This window comes from Pongo pygmaeus, chromosome 4, assembly GCF_028885625.2.
Source record: "Pongo pygmaeus isolate AG05252 chromosome 4, NHGRI_mPonPyg2-v2.0_pri, whole genome shotgun sequence".
Lineage (NCBI taxonomy): Eukaryota > Metazoa > Chordata > Mammalia > Primates > Hominidae > Pongo > Pongo pygmaeus.
Window position 1 is genome coordinate 90,987,868 of NC_072377.2, and position 25,368 is coordinate 91,013,235.

Below are 25,368 nucleotides of genomic sequence, written 5' to 3' on the forward strand. Positions count from 1 at the left end.
CCAGAGATTCTGGTACATTGTGTCTTTGTTCTCATTGGTTTCAAAGAACTTATTAATTTCTGCCTTAATTTCGTTATTTACCCAGTAGTCATTCAGGAGCAGGTTGTTCAGTTCCCATGTAGTTGTGCGGTTTTGAGTAAGTTTCTTAATCCTGAGTTCTAATTTGATTGCACTGTAGTCTGAGAGACTGTTGTGATTTCCGTTCTTTTGCATTTGGTGTGGAGTGTTTTACTTCCAGTTATGTGGTCAATTTTAGAATAAGTGCGATGTGGTGCTGCTAAGAATGTATATTCTGTTGATTTGAGGTGGAGAGTTGTGTAGATGTCTGCTTGGTCCAGAGCTGAGTTCAAGTTCTGAGTTCTGTAGGTCTGCTTGGTCCAGAGCTGAGTTTAAGTCCTGAATATCCTTGTTAATTTTCTGTCTCATTGTTCTGTCTAATATTGACAGTGGAGTGTCAAAGTCTCCCATTATTATTGTGTGAGACTCTAAGTCTCTTTGTAGGTCTCTAAGAACTTGCTTTATGAATCTGGGTGCTCCTGTATTGGGTGCATATATATGTAGAATAGTTAGCTCTTCTTGTTGCATTCATCCCTTTACCATTATATAATGCCCTTCTTTGTCTTTTTTTTATCTTTGTTGGTTTAAAGTCTGTTTTATAAGAGACTGGGACTGCAACCCCTGCTTTTTTTCTTTCTTTTCCATTTGCTTGGTAAATATTCCTCCATCCCTTTATTTTGAGCCTATGTGTGTCTTTACGCGTGAGATGGGTCTCCTGAATACAGCACAATGATGGGTTTTGACTCTTTATCCAATTTGCCAGTCTCTATCTTTTAATTGTGGCATTTAGCCCATTTACATTTAAGGTTAATATTGTTATGTGTTAATCTGATCCTGTCATTATGATGCTAGTTGGTTATTTTGCCTGTTAGTTGATGCAGTTTCTTCATAGTGTCAGTGGTCTTTACAGTTTGTTATGTTTTTGCAGTGGCTGGTACTGGTTTTTCCTTTATGTGTTTAGTGCTGCCTTCTGGAGCTCTTGCAAGGCAGGCCTGGTGGTGACAAAATCGCTCAGCATTTGCTTGTCTCTCAGGATTTTATTTCTCCTTTGCTTATGAAGCTTAGTTTGGCTGGATATGAAATTCTGGGCTGAAAATTCTTTTCTTTAAGAATGTTAAATATTGGCCCCCACTCTATTCTGGCTTGTAGGGTTTCAGCAGAGAAATCTGCTATTAGTTTGATGGGCTTCCCTTTGTGAGTAAGCCGACCTTTCTCTCTGGCTGCTCTTAACATTTTTTTCTTCATTTCATCCTTGGTGAATCTGATGATTATGTGTCTTGGGGTTGCTCTTCTCAAGGAGTATCTTTGTGGTGTTCTCTGTATTTACTGATTTGAATATTGGCCTGTCTTGCTAGGTTGGGGAAGTTCTCCTGGGTAATATCCTAAGAGTGTTTTCAAACTTGGTTCTATTCTCCCCAGCACTTTCAGGTACACCAATTAAACATAGGTTTGGTCTTTTCACATAGTCCCATTTTCTTGGAGGCTTTGTTCGTTCCTTTTCATTCTTTTTTTCTCTAATCTTGACTTCACACTTTATGTCATTAAGTTGATCTTCAATCTCTGATATCCTTTCTTCTGCTTGATTGATTCAGCTATTGATACTTCTGTATGCTTCACGAAGTTCTCGTGCTGTGTTTTTCAGCTCCATCAGATCATTTATGTTCTTCTCTAAAGTGGTTATTCTAGTTAGCAATTCCTACAGCCTTTTTTCATTTTTAGCTTCCTTGCATTGGGCTAGAACATGCTCCTTTAGCTCAGAGGAGTTTGTTATTACCCACCTTCTGAAGCCTCCTTCTGTAAATTCGTCAAACTCATTCTCCATCTGGTTTTGTTCTCCTGCTGGCAAGGAGTTGTGATCCTTTGCAGGAGAAAAGGTGTTCTGGTTTTTGGAATTTTCAGCCTTTTTGCGCTGGTTTTTCCTCATCTTCGTGGATTTATCCACCTTTGGTCTTTGATGCTGGTGACCTTCAGATGGGGTTTTTGTGTGGATGTCCTTTTTGTTGATGTTGATGCTATTCCTTTCTGTGTGTTAGTTTTCCTTCTAACAGTCAGGCCCCTCTGCTGCAGGTCTGCTGGAGTTTGCTGGAGATCCACTCCAGATCCTGTTTACCTGGGTATCACCAGCGCAGGCCACAGAACAGCACAGATTGCTGCCTGTTCCTTCCTCTGGAAGCTTCATCTCAGAGGGGCACCAACCAGATGTCTGTCGACCCCTGCTGGAAGGTCTCTCCCACTCCGGAGGCACAGGGGTCAGGGACCCACTTGAGGAGGCAGTCTGTCCCTTAGCAGAACTCGATCACTGTGCTGGGAGATCTGCTGCTTTCTTCAGAGCCAGCAGGCAGGAACGTTTAAGTGTCCTGAAGCTGTGCCCACAGCTGCCCCTTCCCTCAGGTGCTCTGTCCCAGGGAGATGGGAGTTTTATCTATAAGTCCCTGACTGGGGCTGCTGTCTTTGTTTCAGAGATGTCCTGCTCAGAGAGGAGGAATCTAGAGAGACACTCTTGCTACAGCAACTTTGCTGAGCTGCAGTGGGCTCCACCCAGTTCAAACTTCCCAATAGCTTTGTTTACACTGTGAGGGGGAAACTGCCTAATCAAGCCTCAGTAATGGCAGACGCCCCTCCCTGCACCAAGCTCAAGCATTCCAGGTGGACATCAGACTGCTGTGCTGGCAGCGAGAATTTCAACCCAGTGGGTCTCAGCTTGCTGGGCTCCGTAGGGGTGGGATCTACTGAGCTAGAACACTTGGCTTCCTGGCTTCAGTGCCCCTTTCCAGGGGAGTGAACAGTTCTGTCTCGCTGGCATTCTAGGGGCTACTAGGGTATGAAAAAAACTCCTGCTGCTAGCTCAGTGTCTACCCAAATGGCAGCCCAGTTTTTTGCTTAAAACCCAGGGCCCTGGTGGTGTAGGCACCCAAGGGAATCTCCTGGTCTGTGGGTTGCAAAGACCATGGGGAAAGCATAGTATCTGTGCCGGAATGCCCCGTTCCTCACGGCACAGTCCCTCACGGCTTCCCTTGGCTAGGGGAGGGAGTTCTCTGACCCCTTGTGCTTCCCGGGTGAGGTGACACCCCACCCTGCTTCTGCTTGCCTTCTGTGGGCTGCACCCACTGTCTAACCAGTCCCAATGAGATGAGCTGGGTACCTTAGTTGGAAATGCAGAAATTATCTCCTTCTGCGTTGATCTCGCTGGGAGCTGCAGAGCGGAGCTGTTCCTATTCAGCCATCTTTCCAGACACCTCAAGAAAAATTTTATATCGCTATCGCAAATAGAAAAACCAAATTATTTGCCATGAATGGAAAGTAACAGTGAATATAAACACAACAGAGTAAAAATAATAAAAGATGGTAATATATTCTAGCTAGTATATTACCTGATGAAAACTTTTTACAGGGGTCTGCTCTACCTTGGCAAAATGAAAAATTAGAGAAATTTAGAGACAACACCAAACTGAGATGTCCTCCTTGAGATAATCACAAAGATTAAATGTTGTTTAGGAGGAAATAACTTTGTCGTTATGTGATTCAATGCTAATTAATGCCATATCCATGAACATGAAATCATGTCTCATGCTTCCTAATGTTATCTCAGGTATTGCCAGTGGTGATACATTTCTGGAAACACTGCTCAGTGGTATCACATGGAGTAGTAAACTGAGTCATACAACATTTTACTGGTAGTTATATTTAAATATCTATTAAAAATGTTTTTGGCCGGGCACAGTGGCTCACGCATGTAATCCCAGCACTTTGGGAGGCCCAGGCAGGCGGATCACGAAGTCAGGAGATCAAGACCATCTTGGCTAACACGGTGAAACCCTGTCTCTATTAAAAATACAAAAAAAAAAAATTAGCCGGGCATGGTGGCGGGCACCTTGTAGTCCCAGCTACTTGGGAGGCTGAGGCAGGAGAATGGCGTGAACCCAGGAGGCTGAGCATGCAGTGAGCCGAGATCACGCCACTGCACTCCAACTGGGTGACAGAGCGAGACTCCACCTCAAAAAAAAAAAGTTTTTAATTTTAAATTTCATAGGAAATGCTGATTACATTTCAAGTCTAAAAAACCAGATTAATTACTTGATTTGAATAATTTAGTGCTAATTTAAAAGTCTTTTAATTACAACCCGAGATGAATTTAGGAATCAAAGCCATCTGACTTGTGATTATCCATATCTTTTGTTAGGAGTTAGATCTTATATTAATTGATTTTTGTCTTTCAAAGCATCTAGCATGGGTGGCCCATGTCCAGGGGTCTCATTGTGGTGGGGTGATGATTACTGACCAGGCTATGATCTGGTAGAGAAAAATATTCACACTCTGTGCTCTCAGGGTCTGGCCTCTGCTTGGCTCCATGTTGTACGGTACAGCTGAGAGTAGTGAAAGCTGTTCAATGATGAGACAGAATAAAAATCTATCTCAACAACTGAAATATCTGATAACCCAAAATAATTTCATATGGAAAAATAATTACTACATATAGAGGACATTTTATTTCAGTGACTTGAAGGATACTGAATTATTTGAAATTATGGACTAGACACCCTGCTATGGTCTGAATATATCCCTCTAAATTCATGTTGGAAACTTAATCCCCAATCTAGCAGTATTAGGAGGTGGGGCTTTGGGGGAAGTATTTATGTCATAAGGGTTTCACCGTTATGAATGGATGAATGCCATTATAAAGGGGTTTGATGGTGGAAATTCATCCTTCTTGTGCCCTTAAGCCTTCTACGATGTCAAGATACAGAAAGAAGACCTTCACTAGATACCAGTGCCTTAATCATGAACTTCCTAGCCTCCAGAACAGTGAGAATTAAATCTCTATTCTTTGTAAATTATTGTTTCCAGTATTATGTTATAGTAACACAAAACAAAGACACACTCTAATACTAACCCTTGACTGATTACTAAATTCCAGAAATCAGCTCTTTGGTTCAACATGTAATCAAGCCAACCCTGGAAGACATCGCCTTCTACCTCCAGGGCCAACACTGGCCAACCTTTCCCCACCTCATGTCTGCCTTCTACCCTTGTGGGTTAGTGAGTGTCTCCCTACCAAGAAAAAAATAATAATAAGCCAAATAAGTTAAGCATATAGAAGCCTGATTATACTATGAAGAGCATTTACCTTTGAGTCAGAGACTCAAGTTTGAATAGTTACTTAACTTCACTGTTTAACAGCTATGAAGGCTGGGTGAAATCACTCAACATAGCCTGTTTCCTCTCTAAGAAATAAGGGATAATTATACTATATTTATGCATTGTTATGAGAGTTCAATTGAGTTAACATTTCAGTTTAGTTGGATTTGACTAAATATTGGTTTAATTCACTTGTTCGTTGATTAAAATTTTAATCATTCTCTAAAGTTCTTTCTTCTCTATTCTCTCACAATAATACTGTAAACAGCTCTGCTGAACTTGAGCTCTAAAAAGTACTTTTAAAAAATAAAGCATATAATTAGGTTTAAATATTTTATGATTTAAAGAACAAGAGGAACTAAACAGATGAAACCCATTTTTCAATTTTTTTTTTTGAGACGGAGTCTTGCCCTGTCACCCAGGTTGGAGTGCAGTGGCGCAATCTCGGCTCACTGCAACCTTCACCTCCCGGGTTCAAGCGATTCTCTTGCCTCAGCCTCCCGAGTAGCTGGGATTACAGGTACCCACCACAATGCCTGGCTAAATTTGTGTTTTTTTGTTTTTGTTTTTTTGAGACAGAGTCTTGCTCTGTCGTTCAGGCTAGAATGCAGTGGCATGATCTCGGCTCACTGCAACCTCTGCCTCCCGGGTTCAAGTGATTCTCCTGCCTCATTCTCCCTGTAGGTGGGGTTACAGGTGCCCGCCATCGCGCCTGGATAATTTTTGTATTTTTAGTAGAGATGGGGTTTCACCATCTTGGCCAGGCTGGTCTCAAACTCCTGACCTCATGATCCACCGACCTCGGCCTCCCAAAGTGCTGGGATTATAGGTGTGAGCCACCGCGCCTGGCCTAATTGTTGTATTTTTAGAAGAGACGAAGTTTCACCATGTTGGCCAAGCTGCTCTCGAACTCCTGACCTCAAGTGATCTGCCAGCCTCGGCCTCCCAAAGTGCTGGGATTATAGGCATGAGCCACCATGCCCAGCATCCAGATTTTTTAAAGTAATTTTTCTTGAGCTTTGAGAAAATATGATTTATGAGCAATAAACCAATAAAAAGGCTATGCAAAAGTAGATGATGTTTCAAAATACTATTAAGCTAGACTAAAGTACTTAATAAAATAGCTGAATTTATTCTTATATATAATATAAATCTCATCAAACTGAATCTTTTCAATAAGATAAGTAAAGGAACTATAGACTATTCCTAGCATAGTTCAGCTTAGTTGCTGGTTTGGAGAGATAGAAAAGAGTGCTTTAGGCCGGGCAGGGTGGCTCACACCTGTAATCCCAGAACTTTGGGAGGCTGACGCGGGTGGATCATGAGGTCAGGAGTTTGAGACCAGCCTGGCCAACATGGTGAAACCCCATCTCTACTAAAAATACAAAAATTAGCTGGGTGTGGTAGCAGGTACCTGTAATCCCAGCCACTTAGGAGGCTGAGGCAGGAGAATAGCTTGAACCCAGGAGGTGGAGGTTGCAGTGAGCCGAGATCAAGCCACTGCACTACAGCCTGGGACAGGGCGAGACTCCATCTCAAAAAAAAAAAAAAAAAGGAAAAAGAAAGGAGTGCTTTAGGATTAGGATGTTGTTTGAATGTTATATACATACATATATATAGTGTGTGTGTGTGTATGTGTATAAAATGGACCGTGTGTGTGTGTGTGTGTGTGTGTGTATAAAATGGACCAAGCAATAAAGAATCTTTAGCCAAGTATACTCTTAAAACCAAGTAAAATTTAATGTCATAACTTAAGTTATATTATAGGTGTTGTTCCTAATATTTGGTTTTCAGGCTGTAAAATGTTTCTTTACATTGTAAAACTATGTTACCACTCCGCAACACCTCAGAATAAAACACGGAAAGATCAAGAAACCGGCCAGTGTCTTTTCTTTCTGTGTAAACAGCTCTTTCTGGATAACCATGTTTATCAGAGTCTGATTTTACTTTTCTCTTTGCACTAAATCTTCTGTTTAAATTAAGTTTTAAATCACCTCTGTGTTTGTTTGAATTCCAAAGTTGAATAAATATAGCTGTTATGCATAAATAACCAAAGGAGTGTTTCTCAAATTGTGTTGTCCTGATTGTTTTCATCAGAATCAGCTGGAATGACTGTTAAAAGGGTAATTTCCTGGGCTCCACCACCCCAGTGCTACTATAATAGAATAATGACCCTCAAATATGTCCACATCCTAATCCCCAAAACCACAGCCTATGTTGTGTTACCTGGCAAAGGAGAATTAAAGTTGTGGATGGAATAAAGGTTGCTAATCAGCTGGCCTTAAAACAGGAAGATTAAAGCTGGGCACAGTGGCTCACACCTGTAATCCCAACACTTTGGGAGGCCGAGGCAGGAAGATCACTGGAGCCTAGGAGTTAGAGACCAGCATGGGCAACATTGTGAGGCCCCTCTAAAAAAATAACTAAATAAATTAAGGAGATTCACCTAGGTTATCCAGATGGATCCAATGTAATCAGAAGGGTCCTTAAAGTAGAATAGGAGGCAGAAGAGGAGAAACAGTCAGAGGAAAGTGTGGCTACAGAAGAAAGGCACAGAGATGCCATGTGGTGGCTTTCAAGGAGAACGAGACCCATGAGTCAAAGAATGTGGGTGCCCTCTGGAAGCGAGAAAAGCGGTTCTCCTCTAGAGCCTTCAGAAAGGAACACAGCATTCCTGACAGCGTGATTTTAACCCAATGAGACCCGTTCGAACTTCTAACTACAGAAATGTAAGGTAATAAATTTGTGTTATTTAAGCCACTAAGTTTGTGGTAATTCATTAAAACAGCAATAAGAAACTAAAAATATGCAGCAAATCAAAGTCTCTGAATATAAGATCAAGGAATGTGCCTTCTTATCAATTTCCCAGGTGAATCTTTTGTACTGTAACATTGGAAAGCAACTGGTCTTGAGGGGTTTAAAAAACAAATTGAAGATATTTTAAAGGAAAGATAAATTTCTTACCTTTATAATGTAGGCAAAAAAAAAAAAAAAAAGAGGGATGAGATAGGCTTCTGTTTGGAAGACCTACAAAGCTGGGAAAGTTAAGAAATAGTTAAATAAGTTAACTTGTTCAGTGATGTATACTGAACACTGAACACTCCTTACAATGATTATTAAATGTTTCAGTATAAGATATAGATTCTTTATTCAAGTGCTATAGGATCTAAAAGAGAGAAAAATTAATGTTGGCTGGAATACATTAATGATAGTTGGAATAAGTGGATTTTCAATGGTAAGTGGAATTGAACACAAATGAAATTTTAGCGAAGAAATATTTACAAAAGCAAAGATACCATGTAAAACCTAAAATGGTGCATTTTCAAAGGACCATAAAGCTAACCTGATTAACATGAGAGGCCATGAGGAGCTATGAGAAGTCAGTGGCTATCCTAGGAAATTCTGGAAAGTAAAGTTAGATGGTTAGCATGGACACTGATTATAGAAAGCTTTATAAGGCAAAGATTTTTGCTTAAACTATGGACAAATTGTTATTGAATAGAATACTGTTGGGTGTTTTTAAACATGGTTACCTGATAAAAAAGCAGTCTTTAAGAAAAATTGATCTTGTGGTACTATGTACAATAAATAAAGGAATGAACTAAGGTGACCACTTAGTCAGGATGCTTTAGGGTAACTTATGCTTACAGTGCCTAGGGCTAGATTTTTTTTTTTTAGACGGAGTCTCGCTTGCCACCCAGGCTGGAGTGCAGTGGCATGATCTCAGCTCACTGCAACCTCTGCCACCCAGGCTCACATGATTCTCCTCTCTCAGCCTCCCGAGTAGCTGGGATTACAGGCACATGCCACCACGCCTGGTTAATTTTTTGTATTTTTAGTAGAGACAGGGTTTCACCATGTTGGCCAGGCTGGTGTCGAACTCCTGACCTCAGGTGATCCACCTGCCTCAGCCTCCCAAAGTCCTGGGATTACAGGCGTGAGCCACTTCACCCACCCTACATTTTTTTTTAATGACAGATACTATATTAGAGGTGAAGATATCAATATGAACTCATATTTAGCTTAATATAAATACAAATGGGTACATGTAGAAATAGGGATTTCTATATGTATCCATGGAATAGTGTACATATATATATATTTCCTTTTTCAGTTGAGAGGGCCTAAAAGAAACTATACCCCAATACCAGTGGGCACACCCAGTGCCCAAATCTTGATTGCAGAGACAATTCTCCAATAAAAGGAAACAGCAATCCTTGGAGAAATAATTGAGTCAAAACTGTGGCAATATGGTAGAATAATGTCCTTCCTCCTCAAGAGGTCCACATTCTAATCCTCAGAAACTCTGAATATGTCATGTTAAATGGCAAAGAGGAATTAAGATAGCAGATAGATTATTATTATTTATTTATTTATTTATTTATTTAGAGAAAGGGTCTCACTTTGATGCTCAGGCTTGTCTCAAATTCCTGGCTTCATATAATCCTCCTGCCTTGGCCTCCCAAAGTGTTAGGATTACAGGTGTGAGCCAACACACCCAGCTCTAGCAGATGGATTGTAAATTGCTAATCGGCTAGCTCTAATAGAGGGAAATTATTGTGGATTTTTTTAGGTGAGTCCATATAATCACAAGAGTCCTTAAGTGTAGAAGAGGGAGGCAGAAAAGGAGAACCAGAGAGATGGCAGCATGAGAAAGAATCAACTTGATCTTGCTGGCTTTGAAAATGGAAGAATGGAGGCCATGTTCGGTGGCTCACACCTGTAATCCCAGCACTTTGGGAAGCCAAAGTGGGAGGATTGCTTGAGCCCAGGAGTTCAAGAACAATCTAGGCAACATGGTGAAATCAAACAAAACAAAACAAAACAAAACAAAAAACTAGCTAGGCATGGTGGCACACGCCTGTATTCCCAGCTACTCGGGAGGCTGAGGGGGGAGGATAGTTTGAGCCCAGGAAGTCACGGCTGCAGTGGGCCGAGATTGCACCACTGCACTCCAGCCTGGGTGACAGAGCAAGACTCTGGGGGGGGAAAAAAAATAAAAGAAAGGAAAGGAGAAAGAAAGGAAAATGGAGGAATGGGACCATGATCCAAGGATGTTAGAAGGCTCTAGAAGATGGAAAAGGTGAAAAACAAAATTTCCCTTTCAGCCTTCAGAAAGAATGCAGCCCTTCGTACACCTCAATTTTAGCCCAGTGAGACCCATTTTGGAATTCTTACCATGAGAATAACAAGATAATGAATTTGTGTTGTTTTAATCTACTAAGTTTATGGTAACTTGTTACAATAACAATAGGAAACCAATACAGACAAGAAATATACAAGATGACCCTAGAGCATCTTATAGTGCCAGGATGTAAGGAAATGTTAAAAAGAAAAAAAAAATGAGGTATGTCAAAGGAACATAGGAGCTGAGTGAAAGAGCTTCCAATGGCTAGAGCTGGAACAATTTGAGGAATGAAGTAAATAACAGCATTGTATTATAACTCAAAGTATAATATAAATATCCCTGAGTTCACACTGATATAAATAAATAATTGAATAAATAGGCAAGAATAGACCAATTTCTGTGTAGAAATTCAAGTAATTTCTAAAGAAACTCTGTTCTCAAAGAGGGGAGCATAACTACCCACTTCTTAAGTGTGGGCTGCATATAATAGCTTCCTTCCAAAGAATACAGTACAGAAAGGGAGAAAGAGAATAACTTTACAATGAAGAAATCTAACAAACACCACCTCAGTCAGGTGATCAAGGTTAACATTAGCAACAATAATCATGTTGACAGCATGCACTCCTGATATATGATGAGAATGGCACTTTGTAGTCTTTCTCCCCAAAACTTATAACCCCAGTATAGTCATAAGAAAAACTACATACAAACCCACTGAGAGACATTCTAAAAAATACCTAACCAGTACTCCTTAAAACTCTAAAGGTCATCTATAACAAAGAAAATCTGGGAAAATATCACAGCCCAAAGAAGCTTAAGAAGACATTACAACTAAATGCAATGCAATATCCTGGGTAAGATTATGAAATAGAAAAGAAATTAGGTAAAAACCAAGGAGGTATGAATGAAGTATGAACTTTAGTTAATAATAATGCATCAGTGTTGTTTGATTAGTTCTGCCAGATATACCATACTAATGTTAAGATGCTAATAATAGGAAAAACTGCATGAAGGATAAAAGAGATTTCTCTATTCTCTTTGCAATTTTCTGTAAATATAAATCCCTTAAATAAAAAAGTCTATTTTTAAAATGACAGAAAGATTCTAGAGGAAAAAACATTTTATGCAAGATGTTAAAGGAAATAATAACTGGGTTAGCGATTAATTAGATAAAGCAGATGAAAACTAATGAATGAGTCATAGATTATGCCAAAGTTTTAGGCCTCTATTGTCAGGAGAATGTAATGCAGTGACAAAGAGAAAGCTTGCTGGTGGTTGAGCAAATAAGTTTGGGACACAACAAATTTGAGACAAAAATGGATAATCCAAGTGTAAACATAATCAGCAGTTGGTGATAAAGAATTGGATGTTGGGTGAATGTTTGTAAATGGAAATATGGATGTAGATTTAGTTAATCAGTAAATATATATGGAACCACTACTTAAAGAGCTCTGTGTGGAGGAAGGAAAGGAAATGTATACTAAAATGCAAATCAAGGCATATGTCTATATAAAAATAACAAAAAACTGTGAGTGTGCTTAAATAAGAACTAGCTAAGAGTTCAGTAGACAGAGGCTCCTCCATGCACACTTTGTCTGTGTGAGTGAAATCAGTAGTGAAAAGATGATGATGTGTCCCCCCAAAATTCATATGCTGAAGCCTTAATTCCCAATATGGCTGTATCTGGAGATGGGCCTCCAAGGAAGTAATTAAAGTTAGATAAAGTAAGGAGTATGGAGTCATAATCTTCTAAGATTAGTGTCTTCATAAGAAGAGACACCAGAAACCCTCCTTCCCCTTCCCTCACTGCAAGGTACACACACCAAGAAAAAAGGCCATGAGGGTATATGGAGAATGTAGCCAGGAAGGGAGACCTCCCCAGACACCAAATTGGCCAGAACCTTCATCTTGGAATTTCCAGCCTCCGGACTGAGAGAAAATTAATTTATGTTGTTTAAGCCACCCAGCCTGTGGTATTTTGTTTTTGCATTCTGACTGCCTAATACAGATGGTTACCAGAGAGTAAACTGAAAAAATGTAAATAGTGAGAGCATAAAGTAAGACAAGGAAAAAGAAGCCACCTTTTGTTTGTTCATAAATATTATTGAAAATTTATCTTGTACCAGACATTATACTAGATCCCAAGGTTAGGATAATGAACATGATACAATCTCTACCTGCATAGAACTTACATTTTTGGCATGTCACAAACAAGAAATAATAGAAAAGCCAAATATAGATCATGAGAAGTGGTATAAAGTAAGACGAAAGAAGGAAGACGAAATAAAGAATAATTATATTCAGGGCAGGTGTGTCTTGAGCAGTCAATTAAGAACTCTGAGGAGATAGCATTTAGGCTGAGACCTGAAGGATGAAAATGAGCTAGCTATGCAAAAATGCTGAGGTAAGAGCTTTGCAGACAAAGAGAACAGGAAGAGCAAATGCCTTGGCATCAGAAAGCACCTTGGGAATTTGAAAAACAGAAGAGAGGCCAACTGGATTGCCATAAAATAATTAAGGGAGAATATAAAGGGTAGAAGGTAACATTGTATAGGTATACAGGAGCCACATCATCCAGACAGGCCATTATAAGAAGAATGGACATATTCTAAGGACAATGAGAAACCACTGAATTAATCTAAGAAAAAAATGATTCCTGATTCGTGTTTCTAAGTGATTACTGATTGCTATGTGAAGACAAATTTTTTTTGGAGAAGGGCAAGAGAAGAAGCAAAGAAATCTATTTCACATAGTACAGAAAGAGATTGTGGTGACTTAATTTTGAATGGTGGTACGTAGATAGAGGGAAGTGGTAAAACCTGAGATATTTTTTGGTGGTAGAAAAAAATGAACTAGATGATGAATTGGATGTAGGGAATTGCAGAAAGAGAAAAATTAAAGCTGATACCTGAGTGTTATTTTAGAAAATGGATGAATAATGGTGCCATATACTGAGATGAGAGAGAGTTGCAAATAACTAGGTTTGTGAAGAAAGTCAAAAGCTCAGTTTGGGTCATTGGGCTAGAAATTAATTTTGAAAATCATGAGTGTATACAGTACAACTTACTTAAATCCATGAGACTAAATAAGATCACTTAGAGAGAAAGCTCTGATAGAATTGAAAAGAGACTAGCTATGAGCCTTGGCAAAGAGAGAAGGAGTAACAGTGAGGTAAGAGGAAAACCAGGACGATGATGTCACAGAGCCAAGGAAAGAAAGGCTTTAAGGAGAGTGTTTTGCTGGGTCTAATGCTGCCAAGGCATCAAATGAGGTAAGAAGAGAGGAGTTGGGTTTGGCAATGCAGAGACTGTGGGAGACCTTGACAAAGGCAGTTTCACTGCAGAGGTGGAAACAGAAGCTAGATTAGAATGGGGTGAATAATTAATTGCAAGAAAGAAAGTGGTGATAGTGAACATTGATAACATGTTTAAGATGTTAAATAGAAGAATTAAAAGTAACAGGGCAGTATCTAGAAAATAAGATGGAATCAACAGAAGTGTGTTTACTTTTTTTTTTTTTTAACATGGGGCATGTCAGATATGTTAATAGGTATGATCTAACAGAAAGGGTGAGAGTGATGCTGCTAGATAGAGGAGCAGAGGAGCAAATACTCCTAGTCCATGACAAGCAAGAGGGGATTAAATCCAGAGAAAAGTAGGAAGATTTGCATTTGATAATGGCAGGGATATTTCCTTCACCGTAACAAAGAGGGCAAAGTTTCCGTTTGGTTAGATTTCGTGTGGGAAGATGAGGGAGTTTACCTTCAATGTTTTCTACTTTCTTTTCCCTTTTCTTTCTTTTTTTTCTTCTTCTTCTTCTTTTTTTTTTTTTTTTTTTTTTTTGAGACGAGGTATCACTTTGCTGCACAGGCTGAAGTACAGTGGTTCAGTCATGGCTCACTGCAGCCTTCATAAACCTAGTCATTTGAACTCCTGGGTTCAGGCAATCCTCCTGCCTCAGCCTCCAGAGTAGCTGGGACTACAGGCATGCTTCACCATGCCTGGCTAATTTTTTTTTTTTTTAATAGGGACATGATCATGCTGTGTTGACCAGTCAGGTCTGGAACTCCTAGGCTCAAGCAGTCTTCCCACTTTAGCCTCCCAAAGTGCTGGGAACCCAGGTTTGAGCCACTGTGCCCAGCAGATACCTTCTATTTTCTCAGTTAAGCAGCGAAGGTGTGTGAAGGGTGAAGTGCAGGTTTTCAACTGTCATCTGAGAAAGTCAAAAGCAAATTTGCTAGAAAAACATACAAGGATGGTAGGCAGTATTGAATGGCTAGTTGAAGTTTTTGTGATGAATTTCAAGTGTTATCAGTCACCCTAGTGTTTTCTACCAATGTTAAGCTACTGAAGTTCAAACAAGGAAAACAGTAGTTTGGAGATTACAATAGGGCTAAAGAACTGCAGCAATGGAAGACTCAGGTAAATGAATTAGAAGAACAGGAGGTGATGGTCATAAAGTAGGATGTTTCAAATAAAGAATTAGCAGGTGGTTTCATTAGTGGTGATAAGTTCCAGTGGTCTTGTGATAGGTGGCAAAGGTGGGGTAGAGGAAAACATTGAAAGAGGAGAGGTCAAGGAATAGAGGAGCTAAAGTTCAGAGTGTTTCTTCTACGTGGTTCTTGGAATCACTAAGAACAATGACAGGAATGAAGATGTACAGGAAGGCAGTGAGTCAGTAGTTGAAGTGTTAAGTGAATGAAGAGAAATGATTAGGAAGGTAGATAGGAATTACTGCCAAGAAGTCATGGGTAGTAAAACCGGATAGGAAAACACAGAGTACTTGATCAGCTAAGATTGAAGGACATTGTCCTAAAGACAATGTAGCGTGGTTCTTTTTATATATATATATATATTTGTTTATATTTATATATAATATATGATATATATTTATATATAATACGTATTTATATATAAATATATATTTTATATATATTTATATATAAATACGTATTATATATAAATATATATTTTATATATATTTATATATAATACGTATTTATATATAAATATATATTTTATACATATTTATATTACATATATCATATATAGTCATAGTTACATACATATGTTACATACGTATGTAACTATGAATAACTCTACAATAAGTGTTTTCATTTTTTAATCATATGCTCTTATCAATCAAGGATTCTGAGCATATAATATTTATAAATCATAAATATGCTACTCTGCAGACACAGTTATTACAAAAGAAATTTTATAGGATTAAATATATACATCAACTAAACTAAGCCTAATATTTCATTTTATTTATTAATAATACAAACATCTTTACTCTCACTAGCAAATTATTAATCATTTTATAATTGAAAATATTTTTAAAAACCTTGATTTAAACTTTGGAATCAAGTGATTTGAAAGTCTGGTACTAAGTTTAGTTTATATCAGTACATGATTTTAATGATCTTCCTAACTGAAAAAGAAACCGCACAAAAACATTTGTGTCCAAATGAAATATATCTCTGGCTATGTTTACCAAATTCTGATACTCATTTTTTAATCCTACTTAGCAACTATACAAAAGTTTTCATAACTTTTATATAATAAATATCAATTTATCCTGATGTCACTAAATTTTTCTATAAACTAATAAAAAGTTATAATATTCTTATGTAATAAATGAATTTAAAACTCACTGAATTCTTTATGTGAAAGATTTAGAATAAATTAGAAAAATCTTGTTAGGCATGTTGATAAGAGGATTTTATAGAAGCTGTAATAATTTTTAGCTGTATCACTTAAAAATGGAAAATTTTTCAGTTTATATTCAAAATGCCCTTTTCCTAACACAAATTTCTTTCAAAAACAAGATACTTTTTAATAATTGCTAAAATACTATTTTTTTTAATCTGTAAGAGATTAAATATAAGGACTGTTTTTGTTGTTTGAGACAGGATCTGGCTCTGTTGCCCAGGCAACAGTTGTGCAGTGATACAGTCTTGGCTCACTGAAACCTCTACTTCTTGGGCTCAGGCAGTCCTCCCACCTCAGTTTCCTAAGTAGCTGGGACTACAGGTGTGCACCACCACACCCGGCTAGTTTTTATATTTTTGGTAGAGATGAGGTTTCGCCACATTGCCCAGGCTGATCTCAAACTCCCAAGCTCAAAGGATCCACCCGCCTGAATCTCCCGAAATGCTGGGATTACAGGTGTAAGCCACTGTGCCTGGCCAAGGTTTTTTTGTTGTTGTTGTTGTTTGGTTTGTTTGTTTGTTTTTCTTTCTATAAAGCTGCTTGGTAAAATACATACTTAGAACAATTGGGTTTTTTGTGTGTAATGGAAAATGACTCACACATCCTGGCCTCACTAGTCTTTGGGGACTCTGTGTACTTATTCCAGCAGCCATTGCAGCAGCATACAGGTATGTGTGACCTGTGTGACTTCACAAGGTACAAACTACTAGCACCTGTCCTCCCATCCTGGGATTCTCTTTTGATGCTAAGGCATAAGATGCCACCACATGATTCCTTGGCAGTCACATATGTACAAGTCCAAAATGTGGGAGAATCAAAGCTCCATGGGGTCAAACTTTGTATTAGTTAGGGTTTTCCAGAGAAACAGGACTATGAGGTTGGTGCAAAAGTAATTGCGGTTTTTGCCATTACTTTTAGTGGTAAAACCACAATTACTTTTGCACCAACCTATAATAGGGGTGTGTGCGTGTGTGTGTGTGTACACATAAAGAGAGATGTATTATAAAAAATTATTAAGAAATTAGCTCATGAGATTATGCTAAGATGTCCTATGTTCTGCCATTTACCTGGAGACCCAGGAAAGCCATTGTGGTATTGTGAAATATATATCTGGTCTTCTTCCCTGTTTCCTGGCATACAGATACTAAAACCCTTAGAATTTCAGAAATGATGGATTATCTTTTGTATATTAATGAGATAACCAGTAGGTGTGGAACCCTAGATAGCTTCAGGATGGGAGCTGGTTGCCAGAAAGACCAAGACGTAATTAGAGGGTTCAGACTTTCAGCCCTAACCTATGGAGAAGGGAGAGGGGCTGAAGATTGAGTTGGCCATTAACAATGGCCAATGATATAATCAATCATGCCTATGCAATGAAGCCACCATAAAAACTCAAAAAGACAGAGTTTGGAACAGCTTCTGGATAGCTGAACATGTGAAAGTTTCTGGAAAGTAATGTGCCAGTGAGAGCATGAAAGCTCCATGTCCCTTCTTCCATACTTTAATCTATGTACTTTTCCATCTGGTTGTTCATCTGTATTTTTTATAATGTCCTTCATAATAAGTGGGTAAATGTAAGTGTCTCCCTGAGTTATGTGAGAACCTCTAGTAAATTAACAGAAACTGAGAAGGGGGGTCATGGGAACCCCAATTTATGGCTGCTCTGTCGGAAGCACAGACCACAACCTGGGGCTTGCAGTTGGCATCTGAAGTGGAGGACACTCTTGGGGGACTGAGGACTCAACCTGTGGGGTCTGATGTTATCTCCAGGTAGACAGTGTTAGGATTGAATTGAACTACGGGACACCCAGCTTGTGTCTGCTGGAGGAGTGCTTGCTTGGTGTGTGGAGAGATAACCTCACACATCTGGCCTCTGAAGTGTTGTATTGAGTATGTTAGTAGAGAGTCTGAAAAACATTTAGGTTTGTTTTTCCCATGTATTGTAGCCAGAAATGTAGTTCTGGAAAGCTGATGGTGCCCATTTCAGTGTAGGTCTGAAGACCTGAGAACCAGGAGCACTCAGGGTAAAGATTGATGCCTCAGCTCAAGCAATCACACAAAGAGCAAATTCAACCTTCCTCTACCTTTTTGTTCTATTCAGGCCCTCAACAGACTGCATGATGCCCATCCACATTGGGGAGAACAATCTGCCTTACTTGATGTACTGATTTAAATGCTAATCTCTTCTAGAAATAACTTCACAGACACCTCTAATAATGTTTTACCATATATCTGGACATCCAGTATCCCAGTTAGATTGACACATAAAATTAATAATCACAAGCTTTGGCCAAGAGAAGAAGGCCAGAAGATTATTACTTCCCCATTTCTCCTCCCAAGGGACTCTCCTGGGAAGATGAAGTCATTTATAAAGCCTCTAAGAAGATGGCCACATGAGACTGAGCCATGGTATTTGACACTAGTAGCGGCATTCTGGTTAATGCAGCTTTGTATTGGCTCTCTCTCTCGTTTCTTGCCACATTCTTGTTTTGCTTCATCCTGGGCCTAAGGATTGCATTACAGATGAGGATATAACACATAATCCTTCCCCTCAGTCTCTAAACCCAAGTTCATAGAAATACTTTTTCCTGAGGTAAAGAATGAACCCTTTATTGTATAAAATATGCTCATGGTAACACCTCCTCAAATTACAAAGTATTTCGGGTAACATAGGAGATATACAGCAGGTCCTCCTGGTATATGATTCAATGTCATTTTGTTACAATGTTGATGAGAAAAAAAATGTATTCCTGGCTGAGGTCACTATCTGTGTAGAGTCTGCCTGCGTGTTCTCCTCATGTCTGTGTGGGTTTTCTCTGGGTACTCTGGTTTCTTCCCACATCCCAGTGATGTGCACATTAGGTTAATTGGCACATCTAAATTGTCCTGGTCTGAGTGAGCGTGGATGTGAATGTGCTCTGCAATGGGATGGTGTCTTCTCCAGGGCTGGTTCCTGCCTAGAGCCCTGAGCTGCCAGGAAAGGCTCCAGCTACCAGCAACCCTGAACTGGAATAAGCAGGTAAATAATTATCTTACTTGTTTTTATTAATCTTTAAATGTATGTGTAGCTCACATTTATTTCAGTGTTTATTATTAGAAGTGGTTTGGTCTTTATTTAAAAGTTTGGTGGGTTTTGTGACCAGAAATATGCTACAGAAACTTAACTTTGGTTTATATTAATTATCCTATGATAAAATTGGTTTTGTTGTACACTGTTTTGGTTCAAGTCAGTTTCCAAGAACCTGCTGACGACGTTAGTGAGGACGTACTATAATCATCTGATCCATTTAACCAAGTACATTTAATTGCAACATGCGGTAACATAATTTTACATAAATGTGGTGCCAGTGTAAAATCTTCCGGTGTAAATCCTGTGTGAGATTCGTTTCTTAGGCATATCTTACATATTATATATAAAATGGGACCATCAGACAAAGAAGCCTGATTTTGTCAGTATCAATTAATATATTAAACACAAGTAAAGCTTAATATCTCTGTCTCTCTACCTAACTATATTTAGAATTGACTTGCATGTCTTCTTGGGAGTATACATCCCCATTTTGGAGACAAGTGTTCTAGAAGCTTCACAGTCAATGCCTATATGGCAACAATTCTCTCCGTAGTAGTGGTGAAGTCATGAGACATCAATGTCCTACACGAAGGAGATAGTTATAGCCCAATAGATGGGGAAAATAATATAAATTTAGAGAACTAATTTTAATCACCTCCTAGGAAGATAGAGTGCAAAGCTTTTTGAAGCAAAGACCCCTCTCTCACAGTATGTGTTAATTTCTTATTCAGCATTTAGGTATAAATTGTTCATTTTGAAATAAATTGTTCTATCAAATGACCTGGGTATCATCTACCACTAATTTTATCTTTTAAGTATAGCTATTAATCATAAGCTTTAATTCAAAATATTTAGCACTATACATATTTTTATCAGAGATCTATTTAAATTTTACTTACTCTATGCAAAGGTGTAAGAATGATACAATGGAATTTGGGGACTCAGGGGAAAGAGTGGGAGGCGAGTGAGGAGACTACACATTGGATACAGTGTACACTGCTCAGGTGATGGGTGCACCAAAATCTCAGAAATCACCACTAAAGAACTTGTTCATGGAACCAAACACCACCTGTTCCCCCAAAACCTATTGAGATAAAATTTAAAAATTATACTTCCTGCAACAGATATGAGTTATCTCCAACCTAAATCATTTCCATTTTAGCATTTAAACTGAAGTTTTCTATTTTACAAAAAGTAGGACTGTTATTGCACAAATTTTAATTTCCTTAAGTATGTATAAAATATATTTTTAAAACAGTAGAATTAATATATCTTTAATTCATAATACTTTTCACAGATATTTGGGGAAGTTTCTTTGAGGAAACAGCCAAAATTCTAACCGCTACATATTGGCTAATAGTCAAAAATCATAGTTTAAGTAAATACTGTTGTTTGAGGTTATAATTTAAATGCCAGTTACAAATAAGTGTATTAAAAACTTCAATGTCTAATTTGAAACAATTGTATATAAAAAGATCACATTTCAACCACAATCTCCAATTAGAAGATATATTGTGTAGACCTTTTTTTATAATTCTACACAAAAACACAACAAAAAAGAAAACTACAGGCTAATATCCCTGATGAACATAGATGCAAAAAATCTCAACAATATATTAGAAAACTGAATCTACCAACATATCAAAAAGATTATACATGATCAAGTTGGATTTTTATTGTCATTTTTTTTTAGATGGGGTCTTAATATGTTCCCCAAGTTGGTCTCTTATTATGTTCCCTAAGTTGGTCTCAAACTCCTGGGCTCAAGCAATCCTCCCACCTCAGGAGTGGGGGGATTGTTGCAACTAAACATATTGCATCTACAGGCATGTGCCACTGAGCCTGGCTTCAAGTTCAAGTGGGATTTATCCCAAGGATGCAAGGATGGTTCAAAACATGCAAGTCAATAATCGTGATATATCACATCAACAGAACGAAGAATTTAAAAAAATGATCATTTCAATAGATGCAGAAAAAGCATTTCATAATATTCAATATCACTTAATGATAAAAACTTTCAACAAATTAGGCATAGAAGGAAAGCACCTCAACACAATAAAAGCCGTATATGACAAACCCACAGCTAACATACTGAATGGGGAAAAGATGGGAGCTTTTCCTTTGAAAACTGGAATAAGACAAGGATGCCCACTTTCACTACTCTTATTCAACACAGTATTGAAGTCCTAATTAGATCAGTTAGGCAAGAGAAAGAAATAAAAGCCATTCAGATTGGAAAGGAAGAAGTCAAATTGTCCCTGTTTGTAGATGACATGATCTTATATATAGATAATGCTAAAGATTACCAAAAAACTCTTAGAGGTGATAAATTCGGTAAAGCTGCAAGATACAAAATCAGCATACAAAAATCAGTAGCATTTCCATTTATAATTATACCTACCCAAAAAAGTCTAGGAATAAATTTAATAAAGGGGGTGAAATATCTCTAAAATGAAAACTACAAAACACTGATGAAAAAAAATTAAGAGGACACAAAAAAATGAAAAGTCATCCTATATTTATGGATTGCAAGAATTAATATTTTTAAAATTACCATGCCATCCGATGTAATCTACATATTCAATCCAATCCCTATCAAAATACCAATAACGTTCTTCACAAAAATAGAAAAAAAAACACCTAAAATCCAAACAGCCAAAGCAATCCTAAGCAAAAACAAAAACAAAACAAAACAAAAACAAAAACAAAGCTGGCAGCATCACACTACCTGACTTCAAAATATACAACAAAGCTATGGTAACTACATGGCATGATATTGCATAAAAATAGACGCATAGACATAGAGAACCTAGAAATCACATACTTATAAAACTGTGCTTCTGCTCTTTAGGAAGAAAGGTGGATAGATATGTTATGGGCAACCAATAGTGACTGCCACAGTGGTTGTATAAATTCCTGCTCCTGTGGAAGTGTGTGTGTTTGTGTGTGTATGTGTTTTACTTGCTAATATAAGGGTTTTTTTTTTCAGTCATTTTGGAAGTTTGTTGTATGTTATAGGTAAACTCTGGTTCACATTCGCATTTTCATGATAAATGGTTAAGCATTTTTTCCATATATTTATGGCCATCTGAGTCTCCTCTTCTGTGAACTATGTTTGTGTTTTTGTTCTCTTTTGATATTTCTTATCTACCTGAGGAGCTCTTTATAGTCTAGATATGAATTATTTTGTAAGATGTATGCATTACAGACATTTTCTCCCAGTCTGTGTGCTATGGACTGAATGTTTGTGTCCCCCAAAAACTCCTATGTTGAAATCCAACCCTCCCACCTCCGTCCTGCCTTCCAATGTGATAGTATTTGGATCTGAGGCCATTGGAAAGTGATTATATCATGAGGGTGAATCCCTCATAAATAGGATTAGTGCCCTTGTTAAAAGTACTCCAGAGAGCCATCTTGTTTTTCCGCCATGTGAGGACATAGTGAGAAGATGGTGGTCTATAAACTAGAAAGTGGGCTCACTTTGACTAGGACTGCTCAGCCTTCAGAAACTATGAGAAATAAATGTTGTTTAAGCCACTCAGTCTATGGTATTTTTTTATACAGCCAGAATGGACTAAGGCACTGTAACTTATCTTTTAATTGTATTTTGGTGTCTTTTATGGAACACATGTTTTATTTAATGTTATAAAAAAATCAATGCATTTTATCGTTTATGCCATTGCATCTAGCTTAAGAAAGCTTTCCTTACTGGAAGCCATAAATTCTCCTATCTTTTTCTAAAAGTCTTAAAGTTTTGCTCTTTATATTTAAGTTTCTTTCATCTGAAGTATATTCCATGTAAATAGAGTGAGGCAGAGATCTTTCTGACTTTTTCCCATGTGACTAACCAATTATCCCGGCATTATTTGTTATTTCTTTATTTTACTCCTGAATTTTAATGTCACACTTGTCATACACCAAGTTATCAAATATGTGAATCTGTTCTGAGTTTTGTTTTATTGGTCTATTAATTTTATTTCTGACACAATAATACAGTCGTATAATTACAACTTTAGAATATCAATATCTGGTAGAGTAATATCAGTGAAATTGATTTATGAATTGCATGTAAAAATTTTAAGGCCACCATGTCAATGTAATTAGCACTGGCCTACAGATAACCTATTGATTTGACTACTTTGCTCTTGTATGTAGAAACTTTGCTTAACTCTCCTATTCCAGTTTTTCAGCTGTACAATTATTGGATTTTCTATAAAAAAGAATATTCAAATAATCAATATTTGATCTTCCCTAATCCATATAACTGGTTATTTCTTTCTTATTTCATTGGTTAGGAACTCCAGAGCAATGATGATTATTGGCGGAGATAATAAGTATTAATGCTTGTTCCTAATGTTAATGGGAATTTTATAACTCTCTTACATTATTTCTAGGATAAATCATATTTGATCATAACGCATTTTTTAAAATGCTTGATTCAATTTGTCAACATCTTATGATACTTGCATGTACTCATAAGCCATGTACTCATAAGGAAGATTAACCTATAATTTTTCTTTCTCTTATTTTTCTAGTTCAGCTACCTAGAATATATTAACTTCATGAGAGAAACTACAGAATTTTCTTCTTTTTCTGTATTTTGTAGCATTTTGTGCTAAAGAGATTTTTCTGTGCTTTGAATGTTTGTTGGTAATACCTGTGTAAAATTGTCTAGACTTACTGTTATTTATTTTGGGTAGGTTTTTGCTTACTAATTCAATTTTTCCAAAGGCTTTCTCCTCAGACATAGGTTTACTCTTGAGTCAATTTTGGTAATTTAAATTTTTAGCGATGCCCACCTGCAAAGGGCCAGGTCTGGCATACAGTTTGAAATTTGCTGCCAGAGTCCCATTTTGCAATCCCGAACTTCTGGTGGAGACTGGGGTGTCCATGGCCCACTACCCAGTGGCGAGTAGACTCTTTGCTCCCAGACTGTTGCAAGAAGCTTAAAGGATGGCCTCCAGATCTGGAACAATTATGTTCTCATATTAATAAAAAGATTAACAATATTTTTAAAAATCTGTCATTGAGAAACTGGCCAAGAACCTACCTTGAAGAATATCTTAATAGGAGATGAGATCACTGTAAGAAATGAACTTCTAAATAAATTTGAATAGGAAATTCAGTACTAAGAACAAACCAACAATTCACTCAAGGGACTCTGTAAATCTCTTGAAGAATATTATAAAATGTGGAATATCTCAAAGAAAACTTTCCTTCCCATGTGCCTCCAAATAACAGGTCTCAAACTCGTAGCCTCAATCAATCCTCCCACCTCAGCCTCCCAAAGTGCTGGGATTACAGGTGTGAGCCACTGTCCCCAGCCATAATTTCTTTGTATTTTGTTTCTTTAGCTTTTTCATCTTCTATCCTGTTTCATATAAAATTCAAACTTTTTTGGATAAATTTTTTAATCAAATGCTTCCATTTGAGTTAGTTTTAGCATTTATTTTTATAAAATTTTAGCATGTAATTTTAAAATAATTTTTTATATTTTAAGATCATACCTGTCCATGTGACTCCAATTCAACTGTAAAAGATCTGAGAAATATTTGATCTGTTGTCCAGGAAGAAAAGGAGAGGAGGAACATTCTTCTATCATTTCACTCTTACCTGTATATGAAGAATATAGTTACCTCCCCCTAAGGAGGACAATCTGAAGTCCCTTCTAGTTAGTGCATTCAGCTCAAAGCCAAAGACATTCAAGAAATGTGTCATCTTCTCCAATACATGAATGTTTGAATTCTCCTGAAATAAAATCCCATGAACTGAAGAAACATCCTATCTGTCTTTACCACCACTCCCATATACACCTTCATGTGAGGGTGCATGCATGCACATGAACACACACACATCTAATATACAAAATGAATCAAGGACAGAAGTAGCTATAATAGGAATCTGATTAGTAAGGGTAGGAATGGAAGGCAAGCGACAGTACCCAGTGCATATAGATCTTAAACAACAGATCGCCAAACACACTGCAGAATGATAAGAGAGTCTGAAATGTAATACATCAAGTGTTAATGTGCCAGACCTAGAAGTGGCAAATGTCACTTGGACATATTCCACTGGCTAAAACTCAGTTACATAGGCACCATAAAATTATAAAAAGCCTATGTAAGTTTTGGTTGTATGCCAAAAAAGAAGAGGACAAAATGGATATTGATGTGCACTAACAGTCTGTGTCATCATGGTGACATGATCCTTCCATCACGAAGTAATCAAGCTCTTTAGAGAAAAATCATTATTAGACTTAAGGT

General features: G+C 37.7%; 1 long non-coding RNA gene across 1 annotated transcript; it reads right to left on the reverse strand.

The window, feature by feature from the left end:
* Nucleotides 1-698: 698 nt before the first annotated feature.
* Nucleotides 699-24,291, reverse strand: LOC129037520 (uncharacterized). The gene is made up of 3 exons (XR_008502832.1): nt 24,156-24,291; nt 23,905-24,071; nt 699-3,293 (listed from the first exon to the last, which is right to left on the reverse strand). It is a non-coding gene; the product is annotated as an uncharacterized LOC129037520 (long non-coding RNA).
* Between the last annotated feature and the right edge of the window lie 1,077 nt (nt 24,292-25,368).